The 17,205-nt window shown below is 42.3% G+C and overlaps 1 protein-coding gene across 2 annotated transcripts in view; it reads left to right on the top strand.

Annotated features, from left to right (window-relative positions):
• Positions 1 to 11,960: 11,960 nt before the first annotated feature.
• Positions 11,961 to 17,205, top strand: part of PELI1 (pellino E3 ubiquitin protein ligase 1) — a 59,328-nt gene continuing 54,083 nt past the window's right edge. For both annotated transcript variants that reach the window (XM_060784485.2, XM_060784494.2), the window contains exon 1: positions 11,961 to 12,378. The gene's annotated coding sequence lies outside the window, so the exon portion shown is untranslated. The remainder of the gene's footprint in view (positions 12,379 to 17,205) is intronic.

Raw genomic sequence — 17,205 nt, 5'->3', positions numbered from 1 at the left:
CCATTACCTTCCCTCTGAAGTGGTACCTATTGATCTACTCACATTTGCATGTTTTCGAACTGCTAGGTTGGCAGAAGGTGGGGCTAACAGCAGGAGCTCACCCCACTCCCTGGATTCAAACCACTGACCTTTTGGTGAAGGAAGAGAATAGGCACTAGCTCTGGGACCAGCCCCCCCCCCCCCCCCCCCGACACACACACACACACACACTTTCTGGAAACAATAATTGGGTAACAGCCAATTGAAGCAAGAGAATAGAGACTAAGGACTTCATCAGACATACAAGAGGGATGTAGGGGAAAGCAATGGGAACAGAGGGGGGAAAGTCTTACCCAGTTCTCTCTCAGCAGGATCCATCTTCGGGGATAGCCAGCCCTCCCACAAGCTTTCCCCATCTTCTGCTTTCCCTCCCCCCCCCCCCCCCCGCTCCCCACACACACTTTCTGGAAGCAGGAATCAGGTAATATTTCTCTTCATAGTGGGTTTTTCTGAATATATCTCTCGATTTTTCGTTTTGAATCGTTCTTCAGATTTCCCCCCGGTGATGGGTCTGTCCATGTTCATATGTATTTTGTGTGCGCATGTACCTGTTCACGCGTTTGTATACAGGTACGCTCATTCGTTTACCTAATTTCAGTTCTTAGATTAATAGTTTCACTTTATTTTCTTTTAGCCATATCTTCAGTGCTGTCCAATCCGTCATCCTCATTGGTTTGTTTTGTATTTTTGATAGTAGATATGTTAGTTTATCCATATTCATTATATCGGAAATTTTCCTTATCCGGTCATCTCTTTGAGGTCTTGTTTTTTATTTCCATAGTTTTGCATAGTTTAGTCTCGCTGCCGTGGTCATGTATACAAACAATTTGTCCTCATTTGTATTCCATTGGGTATCTGTAAGTCCTAAAAGGAAGTAGTCTGGTTTAAAGGGGATCCTAGGTTTGAATAGCATCTAATTGTTGCTGTTAGCTGCTCTGAGTCCCTCAATGAGGGAGAGAGAGCAGTCTATAAAATAAAGTATGTAATAAATGAATAAACACCCATGTGGCAAGGTGACCACATAATACATAACATCATTTAGGTGTAATAGTATGTGTATTTTGCACAGGCACATGCTTCAAATACCCAAACCTGTGTTTCATGTGAGGATCTGGGACTTGCTATGGTTTTCCAAGGTATACATGAAATGCCAGCTGCCTGTTTGTTCATCTGTAACATCTGTAGCATTCAATTAAAGAATTAAAAAGTAATATTTGCAACTCCATTCCCAGAACCCCCAGCTGTTCACTTTAATAGCTCCACCAGCATCAAAGACGTGATGGGGAAAATATGTGTTATCTGTAAACACATGCCTCCATGTGTTATTTTATTTTTTCATATATGACTCAGAAAGCCTTGTTGGGGAGAAATGCCAGAACAGAATGTGCCTGTCACAAAACAGAAAATTTCTCCCAATTTAAAAAAAAAATCAAAGATGAATTCAGAGCAATGTTCCTCCAGTTTATTGGTTATTGAAGCTCTTTTTGATCTGAGACTAAAACAGTTCCTGGTTTTTTTTCTCTATAGAATTTCTTATTTATTTGGGCATTTAGAAGATTAGGGCAGCATCTTAGAATGATAGAATCATAGAATCAAAGAGTTGGAAGAGACCTCGTGGGCCATCCAGTCCAACCCCCTGCCAAGAAGCAGGAACATTGCATTCAAATCACCCCTGACAGATGGCCATCCAGCCTCTGTTTAAAAGCTTCCAAAGAAGGAGGCTCCACCCCACTCCGGGGCAGAGAGTTCCACTGCTGAACAGCTCTCACAGTCAGGAAGTTCTTCCTCATGTTCAGATGGAATCTCCTCTCTTGTAGTTTGAAGCCATTGTTCCGCGTCCTAGTCTCCAAGGAAGCAGAAAACAAGCTTGCTCCCTCCTCCCTGTGGCTTCCTCTCACATATTTATACATGGCTATCATATCTCCTCTCAGCCTTCTCTTCTTCAGGCTAAACATGCCCAGCTCCTTAAGCCGCTCCTCATAGGGCTTGTTCTCCAGACCCTTGATCATTTTAGTCGCCCTCCTCTGGACACATTCCAGCTTGTCAATATCTCTCTTGAATTGTGGTGCCCAGAATTGGACACAATATTCCAGGTGTGGTCTAACCAAAGCAGAATAGAGGGGTAGCATTACTTCCCTAGATCCAGACACTATGCTCCTATCTTCCTTTAAATAGTCCTGAAGAATGGTGTGCGTACATGTTTGTGTGTGTGAACATATCTAAAAACACAACTTTTTTTCTGTCTTTCTACTAACTGACTCTTTTAAAAAGCTGCCAACCTTTAAAGATAAAGGTTTCCTCTTGACATTAAGTCTAGTCGAGTCCAACTCTGGCAGATGGTTCTCATAATAATAATAATAATAATAATAATAATAATAATACTTTATTTATACCCCACCTCCATCTCCTCCAAGGGGACTCGGGGTGGCTTACATAAGGCCACATCTATCAATACAGTAAAACACAATATAAACACAAAAACAAATTACATAAGATGCAAAACCAATATAAGTAAACAACACAACAGCATAAAATCGAACAGTACAACACAGATGATCACACTGAGCAGGGCCAAATTCAAGGATAAATATTTAAAACACTGGGAGATAGGACAATGTAAAAACCAAGGAGGGGATCCGAGGAGGAGGTAGGATTTAACTGCACAAACCATAAAATAAAGTGCTTCTGAGGTAATTTTATGGAGAGTTTGGTCAGGGAATATCTTACATTCAATCATTGAAGGCACATTGGAATAACCAAGTTTTCAGGCTCCTCCTGAAGATTGCCAGGGTGGGCTTGCCTAATATCTCTGGGGAGTGAATTTCAGAGCTAAGGGGCCACCACAAAGAAGGTCCTCTCTCTCGTCCCCACAAGTCGTGCTTGCAATGCGGGCGGGAGCGAGAGAAGAGCCTCTCTGGAAGATCGAAGAGGTCGTGTGGGTTTGTAAACGGAAATGCAGTGGCGCAGGTAGGCGGGTTCCAAACCGTTCAGGGCTTTGTAGGTAAGAACCTGCACCTTGAATTGGGACCGGAAAATAAACGGCTTCTTAAACAGGAGGGTTGACTGTTCTCTGTAATTTGCACCAGTTAGTAATCTGGCTTCCACTCATTGGACCAGTTGGAGTTTCCGGGCCGTCTTCAAGGGCAGCCCCACATAGAGTGGCCACATCTGACTTCACGAGGTACAGTTGCAGCTGGCGCACCAGACACCGCCGGCGCCTGAGCTTCAAGCATCAGCATTGAGTATAGGAGGACACCCAAGCTGCGGACCTGTGATTTCAGGGGGAGTGCAACCCCGTCAAGCACAGGTTGCCACCCTATACCTCGATCCGGCCTACGATTGACCTGGAAGCTCTGTGTCTTGTCAGGATTGATCCTCAGCTTATTCGTCCTCATCCAGATCGTCACAGCGATCAGGCACTCGTCCAGCACCCGAGGGGCTTACTTGGAATTATTTGTAAGCTGAAGAGCCGGCATTGTCCATAGACACCTCCTAGATCATGTGGCTGGCATGATTGCATGAAGCACTGTTATCTTCCTGCTGAAGCAGTGCCTATTCATGTACTCACATTTGCATGTTTGTTTTTGAACTGCTAGATTGCCAGAAGCTGGGGCTAATGACGGGAGCTCACCCCGCTCCGCAGATTCAAACCACCATAAGTTCTGCAGCCTGGCAGTTTCACATGATGTACTCCATAGATTTTGAATAATAAAATCAGAGCACCACAAATCAAACAGCAAATTAGACAAGGAACGACTCTTGAAAATCTGTGAATTACCTGAAAACCAGTGAAATATACCACTGACCTTTGCAATAGATTATTCCTGCATTATAGCCACATATAAACAGGTTCAGAATGAATAAATTAATACTGCTCTGTAGACAATTTGTAGTCAATTGGAATGCATAACTGGCTGTGTCATGACTGATGTAATTCAGTGGGAATCTGAGTATACAGGATCCACCTAGAAATGTTCACACAAACAGGGTGGACTGTCGTAGCAAAACAACAATAAGTCTTCACCAGTGTACTATCAATAGGCTTTAAAACATTTTTTCTGATGTTTATATCATCTAGCTAACTAAGGGCAGGAACAGCATTTGAAAATTTTCTACATTTTAGTTAATCCCATGCCATGCTTCGATTTTCAGTGATAATTTGGCTCTTCAGTAACTCTAGATAATAATACAAGTCAGCAGGAAACCTATCTCACAGATGTCTTGAGGGCAATGCATTAGGTAATGATGGTGTAAATGCCTGCATTATGTAAGTGTATTAGCAATTATTTTTTTCTTAGAATACAAGCATACAACAGATGGTAATATGCAAAACATGTCAAGTTTCTGATCACTGAATCACCCTTTCTATACAAACGTGAAGATGTATCTCCACTGCAGATTAAAGCCTTTTTTTAAAAAAAAACTATGATAATGGACAACATTTCTCCTGCTGAATTGAAGTTTGAACATGATGCACCTTTACCTTTGTATCTAAAGAGTTCTATGTAGCTTGAAAGTCTGTACACAGGGACCAACTGAAATGTCTCCAGTAAATTATTCTCAAACATAGAGTAATAACTGTTAACTAGTACTCACCAGACTACACCCATTACATTAATAATAATAATAATTATTATTATTATTATTATTATTATTATTATTTATACCCCACCACCATCTCCCCAATGGGGACTCGGAGCGGCTTACACTGTTAATGGAAACTGTATAAGGAAAGATATCATATTCAACTGATTGTTTTGGTTTATTCCAGTGGGATGAAGAACTGGATTTAAGACACAATCGTTTCACTACATGTACCCCAAAGCGGGTTTATGTGTAATGTGGTGAGATGGATTTTAATGCATGTCATCTTTTTATGGTGCATCTACTGTAACTCTAAACAGGAGCTTGGAGATGGTTGAACAGAAGCTCTTCAAAGCTCTAGGTGCTCTTACTGTCTATTACAGGGAAAACCAGCTGATCCCTAATCCATCTAAAACACAGAGATGTACTTTTCATCTTAAGAACAGACAAGCATCCAGAGCTCTGAGGATCACCTGGGAAGGAATACCACTGGGGCATTGCAGTGCACCCAAATACTTGGGGTTTACCCTGGACCGTGCTCTGACCCACAAGAAGCACTGCCTGAACATCAAGCAAAAAGTGGGCTCTAGAAAAAATATCATACGAAAGCTGACTGGCACAACCTGGGGATCACAACCAGATACAGTGAAGACATCTACCCTTGCACTTTGCTACTCTGCTGCTGAGTATGCATGCCCATACACATCTCACCACGCTAAAACAGTGGATGTGGCTCTTAATGAGACATGCCGCATTATCACGGGGTGTCTGCGCCTACACCACTGGAGAAATTACACTGTTTAGCCGGTATTGCACCACCTGACATCCGCCGGGGAGTAGCAACCAATAGTGAAAGGACCAAGGCAGAGACATCTCCAGCCCATCCCATGTTTGGGTATCAGCCAGCACGTCAATGACTTAAATCAAGAAATAGTTTTCTAAGATCTACAGAGACACTCGCTGAAACACCTCAGCAAGCGAGAGTCCAAAAGTGGCAGGCTCAAACCCAGAACCTCAATCAATGGCTGATACCAAATGAGAGACTCCCTCTTGGGCACACAGAAAACTGAGCGACTTGGAAGGTGCTGAACAGACTGCGCTCTGGCACCACGAGATGCAGAGCCAACCTTAAGAAATGGGGCCACAAAGTGGAATCCACAACATGTGAGTGTGGAGATGAGCAAACCACAGACCTACTGCAATGCAACCTGAACCCTGCCACATGCACAGTGGAGGACCTTCTTGTGCAATACCAGAGGCACTCCAAGTGGCCAGCTACTTGTCAAAGGACATTTAATAAAATACCAAGCCTGCAAACTTTGTGTTTTGTTTATTTATTTATTTGTTATAATGCAATACAACTGTTTTGGTTCACTCCTGACACGATAAATAAATAAATAATACTGTAACTGCATTAATTCTACACTGCAGATGCACACTAATAAAGGTGTGAGTTCACATAATAATAATAATAATAATAATAATAACAACAACAACAACCATAACCACAACAACACTTTATTTATATTCCGCCCTTCTCCCAATGGGGACTTAGAGCAAATTACAGTGTAAACAGATACCGGCAAACATTCAATGCCTTGTTACAATACAATGAGACACTCAAACACAAAGGCAGAGGCTTCTCCTTTCATTTCCTGCTTTGGAGGAAGTACATCTTTGGCTCTGGGGGAGGTGCTGTTCTCCATTTCCAAGCCAAGGATCCTGTGTTGTCACCTCCTGGTCATGTGACTAGTATGACTGCTTGGAGCGTCTTATGCCTTTCCCACCGAAGTGCTACTTATTTATCTACTCACATCTGCATGTTTTTCAACTGCTAGTGTCGTACTCTAGAGCAGAATCACCTCTGACTTTAAACACCACACCAGCTGGGTAAAATCAGCAAACAGTTTATTTAGGAATATATGTAGCCAAAGCAGTAAAAAGTAAACCACAGTAAAAGTAATCTAGTTTAGCTCATCAGATACAAAGGAAGACGGGAACAAAAAGTCCAAGGAAATCCATGAAACATACTTGAATCCATGAACAATACAGAAGCATATCCCATAGGCAAAACATCAGCTAGGTGCATGAAACTTGGCAATATCCCAACATTGCCTCAACTGAAGCAGTCGTCTCTCACAAATTATTATAAACTCTTCTCTGACGCCAAAACTGCTAGGAATGGATTCTTTCTTAGTTTCGGTTTACTATCTATTTTCTGTTGAATCCGAGCTGAGTGTCTTAATTGCTGCCCGCACTTCCTCTGTTTACTCAAACTTCTCCTTTTCAAGGTCTCGCTCTCATTTTTAGCTCCTGCACCTGATACATCAAAATCAGCTTCATGCTCAGATAGCTGCTCAGGGAATTGTGGTGAGAGACCTTTCCTAAGCCTGGGACCATGAGCAATTCAGGCCCAAATGACTCCTCATCCCCAAATCCAACAGACCCTGGCCCAGGAACCAGATCAACATCCCCATTCCCTTCATGAACATCAACATGAACATCATCCCAATTCTCATCATGTATATCAACATGAACATCAGGCACAATCACAGGCTGAACATGCTGATATACAACAGCTAGGTTAGCAGGAGCTGGGCTAACAGCGGGAGCTCACCCCATTCTGTTCAGGTCAGCAGTTCAGCAGCACAAGGGTTTAACCCATTGTACCACAGCGGCCCTAATAGCTCTGGACATGAAAACTAAAAAGATCAATGCTAAACCAGATGGAAATCTCCTCTGGCTCCTTCCACACTGCCTCTGTACCCCAGGATCTGATCTCAGATTATCTGCTTATCTCAAATTATCTGGCAGTGAAGATTCATATAATCCAGTTTAAAGCAGATAATCTGGGATCAGATTCTGGGATAGAGGGCAGTGTAGAAGGGGCCCTATCCATTCCGTTACACATGGGAAATCTCTCAGCAACTACATTCTCCCTCACATGATCTTCAGTAAATGATATTGAGAGGCCTATATTCTATAATACTAAAAGTACTCCATAGGCCTCTTGATTAGTTGCCACTGATAGACCCTATCCTCCATGAGTTTATCTAGCTTTCTTTTTAAGCTGTTTAAATTGGTAGCCATCATCACATATGAGATCTGGTAGTCTCTAGAGATCAGATGAAGTGGCAAATGGGACTGTCAAGGTCAACTGTGCTGATTGCTTTGAGCTGGGTATCTTGATTAATCTTAAAATTATCTTTAACACTAGCAATTAATTTTACTGGCTTCCTGAATTGAGACTTAATGCCTGGAACCAATTTGGCGGTAAGTTGGCTCTTCAAAATAAGATTGAGAATGCTTTGAACCATGAGAAATCCAACATGATTTTTGTATCAATGTGTTTGCTTGTATTTCTTGCCATGCCCTTTCCACACCATTCTTTTGTTTTTCCTTTTTTTCTACTTTCCTTTCTGTACTGTATCTTTTACAACCACTATTTAGATTGTTACCTCTTTGAAAGCAAAGCATTTCCTTTATTCCTTAACTCTGTAAAGCACCACTGTTACTGCATAAGAAACAGCAAGACTTCTTTTTTGCATCATTACTCAGTGCTTCAGATGGCAAATCTGCATTCATTCATAACTCATAAACATGATGTGTACTGCAAGCCCACATGTTTTGACATGAGTAATGCGAGAAAGATGAATGCTCAGCAGGCATTAGTAGGAGGTTTGTCATGCAGCCACGTAAGGTTCCAGGACACAATACCCAACCCAGAAGCAATAGAAAAACAAATAGTTCAAACTGGGTTCCCTTTATGTTTTAAAAATGCAAAGCCAAGACAAAATATAGGGCCACAACAGAGGAAGCTCTATCTAGTGCAGGGGTTTTCAACCTGTGGGTCCCCAGGTGTTTTGGCCTAGAACTCCCAGAAATCCCAGCCAGTTTATCAGCTGTTAGGATTTCTTTGAATTGAAGGCAAAAACATCTGGGGACCCACAGGTTGAGAACCTAGTCTAGTGCATTGACCTATGTTCTCTTAGAATAGTTCCCATTAGCCTTGACAGTGATACAAAGTGGAATCCAAGAACAAACATGGTGATTTATGTTGGATCATCACTGACTGCCCTATGAACCAGTTTCAGAATGTGGATTAACAGCATTGAACTGGATTATATCAGTCTATACCGCACTATAATCCAGATCAGTGTGGTTAATCCATATTCTGAAACTGGATAATAGGGCAGTGTAGGCCATGAATAATAATAATATAAACCTAAGAAGCACCATGGATAATATTCTCAGTTCTCTGAAGGGTCTGTTTCAATCGCTCAAGTGGATATATGAATACCATAGAAATCAACTGGAGAAATTACACTGTTTAGCCGGTATTGCACCACCTGACATCCGCCAGGAAGTAGCAGCCAATAGTGACATCTCCAGCTCATCCCCTGTTTGGATATCAGTCAGCATGTCAATGACTTAAATCAAGAAATAGTTTTCCCAAAAGTGGCAGGCTCAAACCCAGAACCTCAATCAATGGCTGATACCAAATGAGAGACTCCCCCCTGGGCACATAGAAAACTGGGTGACTTGGAAGGCGCTGAACAGACTGCTCTCTGGCACCCCGAGATGCAGAGCCAATCTCAATAAATGGGGCTACAAAGTGGAATCAACGACATGTGAGTGTGGAGAAGAGCAAACCACCGACCACCTGCTGCAATGCAACCTGAGCCCTGCCACATGCACAATGGAGGACCTTCTTGCAGCAACACCAGAGGCACTCCAAGTGGCCAGATACTGGTCAAAGGACATTTAATCAAATACCAAGCTTGCAAACTTCGTCTTTTGTCTGTTTGTTTGTTTGTTTTGTTAAAAATGTAATACAAATGTCTGGTTGCTCCTGACACGATAAATAATTTTTAAAAAATGGAAATCAGCTAATGATCTGTCAATTAGAAAGATGCTGGTAGAAAATTAACCAGATATGCTTAGCTGGAGAAAAGAAATCAAACAACGCCTTTATGGAACTCTGATCCACATTTATCAGGTTAAAAAACTCATTTACTCATGAATTTTAACTGGTTAACCAAATCGCCATGCTAAGTCTATGAGACGCAAAAAATTAAGAGTCTCTCCAGAACTGCAAGCCCTATCTCAAGCAAATATTGACAATTTATTCACACTGTCATTACTTGCAGCAATAGCCGATGTAGCGAAGGGGGGGGGGGGGGAGTGTTGAATGCTCTCACTAAGGAAGCCAGACTTGGTGGAGGTGGTTGACAGGGGCGGAGCTGCAGGCTACTGAAGGCTGCTCTGCCCCCTGTTGTGCTCTTTGCTTCAGCGTGAGATAAGAGGCAGGTTTTAACCCCCCCCCCGGCAAAATTTTCAAACCCCCCTCTCCAAAATTTTCAAACCCCTCACGAATATTTTTTCTGGCTACGGCCCTGCTTGTATATCAGAGGTAAGACAAGCCTGGCACAGATATCCCTGTGTGGAAATGGTCAATATTTTGTAACCTTTACACCATTGCGCTGTATTTCTGGTATTGCAGAGGGATTGGTTGAGCACTTTGGTTTTCTCAATGTTCAGTGAGAGGCCAAGCTTTTTGTATTCTTCTGCTAAAGCGTTTAGAGTGGTTTGTAGGTCTTCCAAATGAGCACAGACCACATTATCATCAGCATATTGGAGCTCGATAACAGATGTTGTTGTGGTCTCGGCTTTGGCTTTCAGTATGCTGGAGTTAAATAGTTTGCCATCTGCCCCATAGATGATTTCCATGCATTTTGTAACCGTTACACCATTGCGCTGTATTTCTGGCATTGCAGAGGGATTGGTTGAGCACTTTGGTTTTCTCAATGTTCAGTGAGAGGCCAAGATGTTATCTCTACGCAGATGATGTCCAAATCTGTTACTCCTTCTCACCTGTTACCAAGGAGGCTATCCAGACCTTGAACCGGTGCTTGGCCGCTGTGTTGGATTGGATGAGAGCTAACAAATTGAAATTGAATCCAGACAAGACAGAGGTCCTACTGGTCAGTCCTAAGACCGAACAGGGCGTAGGGTTACAGCCTGTGTTAGACGGGATTACACTCCCCCTGAAGACGCAGGTTCGCAGCTTGGGAGTGATCCTGGACTCATCGCTGAGCCTGAAACCCCAGGTGTTGGTGGTGGCCGGGAGAGCTTTTGCATAACTAAAACTTGTGCGCCAGCTGCGCCCGTACCTTGGGAAGTCAGATCTGGCCACGGTGGTCCACGCTCTTGTTACATTCTGAATAGATTACTGCAACGCACTCTACGTGGGGTTGCCTTTGAAGACTGTTCGGAAACTTCAATTAGTCCAACGGGCGGCAGCTAGATTACTCACCGGAGCGTCATACAGGGAGCATACCACCCCCCTGCTATGTCAGCTCCACTGGCTGCCAATCCAGTTCCGAGCACAATTCAAAGTGCAGGTTTTGACCTACAAAACCCTATACGGTTCCGGCCCAGCGTACCTGTCTGAACGTATCTCCTTCTATGTCCCACCTCGGAGTTTAAGATCTTCTGGGGAGGCCCTGCTCTCGGCCCCACCTGTATCACAAGTGAGGCAGGTGGAGACGAGGGACAGGGCCTTCTCGGTGGTGGCCCCTCGCCTGTGGAATGCACTCCCAGGGGAGATTAGGACAGCAACATCCCTCCTTTCTTTCAGAAGGAAGTTAAAAACCTGGATGTGGGACCAGGCCTTCGGGTAAGCTGGCAGATGGACAAAAGACAATGACGACCAGAGTAGGAAAGGACAATGACAATGCGAGATGGATTACGGATTTATGAATTGGCGAACTTGACCACAAGTTGATTTTACTGCTGCTATTGTATTGTTTTTGATTTTTTATTTAATCATAATTGTTTACGCTTTATTGTAATTTGTACATAGTGTTTTGTGAATTGTTGGGCATCAAATTGTGCCTTTTGTAAGCCGCCCTGAGTCCCTCCTAGTGGGTTGAGAAGGGCAGGGTAGAGGCACCGCAAATAAATAATAAGCTTTTTGTATTCTTCTGTGAAAGCGTTTGGAGTGGCTTGTAGGTCTTCCAAATGAGCACAGACCACATTATCATCAGCATACTAGAGTTCTATAACAGATGTTGTTGTGGCCTGGGCTTTGGCTTTCAGTATGCTGAGGCTAAATAGCTTGCCATCTGCCCCATTGATGATTTCCACGCCGATGGGAAGCTTCCCTTCACCAATGTGCAGTTTGACAGGAGAGGAAGGCCAGAGAAGAGGAGGAGGAGGAGGAGAAAGGAGTTCCGTGCCTTTGTCACTCCCGCTGGGCAGAAAGGGGCGGGGACTCCTTTTCGGCGCGCGCTGATGAGGTCATGCGCTCCCCCCTCGCCCCGCCCACCGTGGTGCGTGCGCGTGCGTGTGTGTCTGTGTGCCTGCGCGGCTGGGGCCCCCTCGGCTGCTGACCCAGAGGCTGCTCGGGGCTGGTGGAGAGCGAGGGCGACGACGACTGTCCTCCGAGGCCCAGCACGACACAGGCCTTTCCCCGGCCCTCAGCCGCTCTCCCGGAAGAGACGCAGCCCCGGGGTTAGTTAGTCAGCGAGCCCTTTCGGCCGGGAAGAGACTCTTGCCTTCTTCTTTCCCCCTTTCTTTATTACCTCAGCCGTGCGGGGAGGGTGGTGAGCGCGCGCGCACCCGCGCGAGACAGAGGAGGCTGTTGTTGGTTGTCGTTTGGCGGAGCTGCCTGATTTACGGCCGTCGCGCGGGAGCCCTTGGTCGGGGCGGAACGGGGGAGAAGGAGACGCCGCCGCCGTGCATCGGACCCGGGTAAGGAGGGAGCCCTCCCTTCCTTCCTTCCTTCCTACTCTCCCCCCCCCCCCCCCCCGCGCTCTGTCTGGGAAGAGGGAGGAACAAAGGGAAATCAAAACACAAACGCCTCCCCCCCAACAACAGATTATCTCCCCCCCGCTTCCACAGACCAATTCCTTTTCCGCCTGTTTCTGTGGCAGTCCGTGTGGCTGTTCTTTGTCCTTCTCTTCAAAGGCGAAATGGCCCAGGCGCCTCAGATACCTTCCACCATCATCATCCCTAAACAGAGAGAGAGACTGTCTTTTTCTGGGCTTACAGTTGGGACGGTTGTTTTCCTATATATGTGTGTGTGTGTGTATATATATGGGAAAAACCGTCCTAACTGTTTGTGTGTGTGTGTGTGTGTATATATATATACATACATACATACATACATACACACACAGTTGGGACGGTTTTCTTATATATATGTGTGTGTATGTATATATATATATAGGGGGGAAACCGTCCTAACTGTTTGTATATGTTTGTGTATATATACACACACACACAGTTGGGATGGTTTTCCTATATATATGTGTGTGTATGTAGGGGGAAAACCGTCCTAACTGTTTGTATATGTTTGTGATATATATATATACACACACACAGTTGGGACGGTTGTTTTCCTATATGTGTGTGTGTGTGTATGTATATATATATATATATATACATACATACTAAGAGAGAGAGGAAAACAACCGTCCTAACTGTAAGCCCATTGAAACAGACCTTTTCTCTCTGCCCAGGGATGATGACATATAAATATGTGTGTATGTGTGAGAGAGAAAACAACTGTGTATATAATAATAATCTATATAAATAAAAATGTAATGTGTGTTTGTGGGATTAACATAACTCAGCCACTGGACGTATTGACACCAAATTTGGACACAATACACCTATCAGGCCAATGAGTGACCATCACTCATATGTATGTGTGTGTGTGTGTACATACACTAAGAGAGAGAGGAAAACAACCGTCCTAACTGTAAGCCCATTGAAACAGATCTTTCCTCTCTGCCCAGGGATGATGACATATAAGTATGTGTGTGTGTGTGTGTGTGTGAGAGAGAGAAAACAACGGTGTATATAATAATAATCTATATAAATAAAAATGTAATGTGCGTTTGTGGGGTTAACATAACTCAATCACTGAATGTTTTGACACCAAATTTGGACACAATACACCTATCAGGCCAACGAGTGACCATCACTCATAAAAACACTGATAAACACAGCAGAAGAGACTTTAAAAGCCCCAAAACAAACAAAAAAAAATTACAACGCATGCTCAAAACCACATATACACAAATATATATGGACACAAAAAACATATACACAGACTGGGCCACAGCAACGCGTGGCAGGGGATGGCTAGTAATAATATTAATAATTTATTTCTTACCTGCCTCTCCTCGTGGCTCAAGGCAGGTTACAAAACAATTAAACAAGTACAGCAAAAACACTACAAATGCACACATTAAAATGTACTTCCAAAAAAGTGACATACTCTACAAAAATACATACCGAAGCACACAAAACAAAGATCAAACAAAGGACACTTAAAATTCATGTTTAAAGACTGTCTGGGTAGGCCTGTTGGAAGAGATAGATACACACACACACATACACACGTGTATATGCACACAGACACACAAACATATATACACACAAACAGCCCCCCCCCCCCCCCCCCGTGACAGCAATAAAACAAAGGGAGCCCTTTTTTCCTTTGTGCTCATACCTTGGGGCTTTATTCTCTGTGTCATTTTGTCCCCTGACCTCCCTAAAAGGATTTCACCCCCTTCTTCAAAGGAAAGGACAGTTGTTTCCTTTTTCTTGCCATGGGTTTTCTAGCATTTAATAGTTTGAAATTGCTGGCATTGGTTTTACAAATTATCCGATTTTTGGCAAAGTTTATCTATTTTGCACTACCTGGAAAGCAGAAGGAATATGGTGCTTTTTTATTTCTCAAGAGGTTTTTTTGTAATGGAAACAAAGGGGCATCATGAGCTGAGATGGAGGTCTTTAAATTTGCTTTGTTTCCATCTTGAAATGACCTGTATTGTTTTAAATCAATTATTACTATCCCTGCTTATTTACTGCTGCTTTATAATGTGTTGCATTAGAAAACATGCAGTTCTTCATTAGTAGATAGAGCATAGTTACATGAGAGTATGTGATACTATTTTTAAAAGGTTGAATGTTTTGCTTTGGCTGTGAGTCAGCTTGACTTTTCAGTACAATCTTTGTGATAGTTCCCCTTCTCGCTTCCTGTCAGCTAGACACCAGACTTCTCCTTCTGGCTTTCTCTTAATTAAACTCCAGGCTGCTTTGAATCTGAGCTGTACAGCAATAATATGAGCTTTGTTTCTATGTTGGATTTCTATAGCAGGGGTGCGGGTTGGAAGGTTTAGTTTCCTATTTTTGATATTTGTTACCTAGGAAAAATGTATAGCTAGGGATGCTATATCTATATAAATTCTGTCTTTATTTGTTTTCTATACCTGCTTATGGAATTTTTTTGTTTACATTTTTATTTTTGGTGTAAAATATTGCATATGATTTCACTATTTCAAGAAGTAATGTTAGTAGTTAGATGCTTTAAAGTTTTGTATTCAAGGGCCAACTTTTATGGAAAATATATACTAAAATTAGGCAGCCTTTTAATGGTAAAGGTAATGTAGCCTGATTTTAACAATTGCTTTAGATCATTGAAATGATTCACCAGTGAATATGGGGCAAACTATGAAATACCTGAAAGCTGGCTATTACATACACTGAATAAGCTTTAGTGAAGCTACAGGGCTTGTTTCATAGGGATTGTTTTATGTTTGAGGCACCAATGGAAATGCACCACTTCTGAAGTCAGTATTGTCAGCAAGTTTTATTTTCATTTGCTCATTGTCTTTTCAAAGGTTTTGGTTATTTTGGGCCATGTATGAGAATCTCTTGAAAAACGTGTTTAAAGTGATTAAAGAACTCAGTGTGATAAAGGGTTCCCTCCCCCTCTTGTCAGTGGTGCTCCCTATGTTTGTATGTAGCTGTTGCCATAAAGCATTGACTTCTGTGTCCCCTTCTTTGCAAGAGGAATGAAGAATATCACTAAGCTCTTTGTTAGGCTGACTGTATCACTCTTACCACTATAGATACCAAATAATGGCATAGTAAAATGAAGCCTATTATATAAAATAGCAAGAACGGGGTTTGCTTTTTGGGATTTCTGTTTTGAATATTTTCAATCAGTGGATGAGTAAATCTGTGGATACAGAATCTGTGGATGCTATGGGATGACTTTATATAACTTTGTATTAGCTATGTATACATACATCCTATAAGGTCTGTTATGACTACTTTGAGCTTAATGTAGATGGTTCTAGTATGCAAGGTATTCTGTTTTTCTAGCCTTCGTTTTAAGCTGTTTAGTATGCATACAGAATGCCATGAAGAGTAAAAGATGGAGCCACGGAGAAATGGGCCCAGGGAAAATTGTGTTTGTCATGAGCTCTTGGCATGAATTCTATGTTTGGCTGTACAAATGCAAAGTATCTGTCATTTGGTGCAGCTCCCATCTTGGCACTTCTAAAATTCAAGAGCAAATTATGTTAGGTCCTCCATTGCTGATTATACTTATATTGGGCACTGTTTGTAGAGGTCTGGATAAGTGTGAGTTTGCCTGGCAAGAGCTGGAAACAATAAGACGTTTAATGTCAGCTTTTGGGTACAATGGCAGAATTGTGGAGAGGCACAGTGAAAACAAATTAGTATTTTGAAAACAATGCCCTGGTTTATGTTCCTAATCACAAGGATTGAGATACCAGTTCTAGAAACAGTTGCGTGTTCATTCAACCTTCAGTTTGAACAGTAAAGGGAAGACTCCTTAGTCTTTATATAGTTCACCAATTATTACCAGACACTATATAAACACAGGAATTCGTATCGTTTAACACATATTTTTTACCAAAGGCCAGACTTTCTTAGGCAGGCTATGATGACTTGTGCAATGGGCACTAGAAGATCCTAAACATTGGATGCAGCACTATTCATTTTCTAACTATCTCTGTTCTTTGATGGGCTCAGATATGTAGCCTTGCTTAGTTCTTTGCTTTAAAGTTATTTATCAACAGTTTAAATTGTCTACATATGTTGGAATGCTTCTCCATTCTTTGGGGCAGTGATGGGTACAAATAGTAGATATTTTACTTTCTTCTTGGCTCAGTTCCCCTAAAAAAGATGCTCAGAGTAAATTTGCCAATATCTGTATGGTGGTTTCTGCACATAAAGATGATAATAGGAAACAAACAGACCTACTTCCTGCTGTGTTTTTCTTAGCTGGAATCCAAGCCCCTAACTCCTAGCCATGTAAGAGTAATAGCACTGGTATTATTTTACCAATTTCATACTATTTTGGTAGACTTGGTGCTTTGTGCTCTATTAAGTTTACAGGAAGAGTGCTGTGTGTTACAGGGAGTTTTAGAATCTTTTATTGGACAAGTAGACATTGCCTTACAAATCATTGTATTGATTTAAATCAGTGCTGTTTGTTGTCATGCTACTTCAAACTATTTCTCACTTAGTATAAAACAATTCTTAATATAAAATTATTTCGTACAGAAAAATGTCTATTTCTTATATGGCTTTTAAACTATATTTAGAGATGTGGAGAAGGTGTAGTTCTGATTATTTAAAAATATTGCTTATGCATATAAAGGATGCTGAGCAGCAGCACTTAGCTCAAGGTGAAGGTTGCAGTCCCATGCCAGAATCTCACTGAAGTCAGGACAGTAAAGTCAATAAGCCAGT

This window comes from Anolis sagrei, chromosome 1 (assembly GCF_037176765.1).
Source record: "Anolis sagrei isolate rAnoSag1 chromosome 1, rAnoSag1.mat, whole genome shotgun sequence".
In the NCBI taxonomy this organism is placed as follows: domain Eukaryota; kingdom Metazoa; phylum Chordata; class Lepidosauria; order Squamata; family Dactyloidae; genus Anolis; species Anolis sagrei.
Note: the sequence above shows the minus strand (reverse complement) of the source record. Positions and strands in the feature narration are given on the sequence as shown.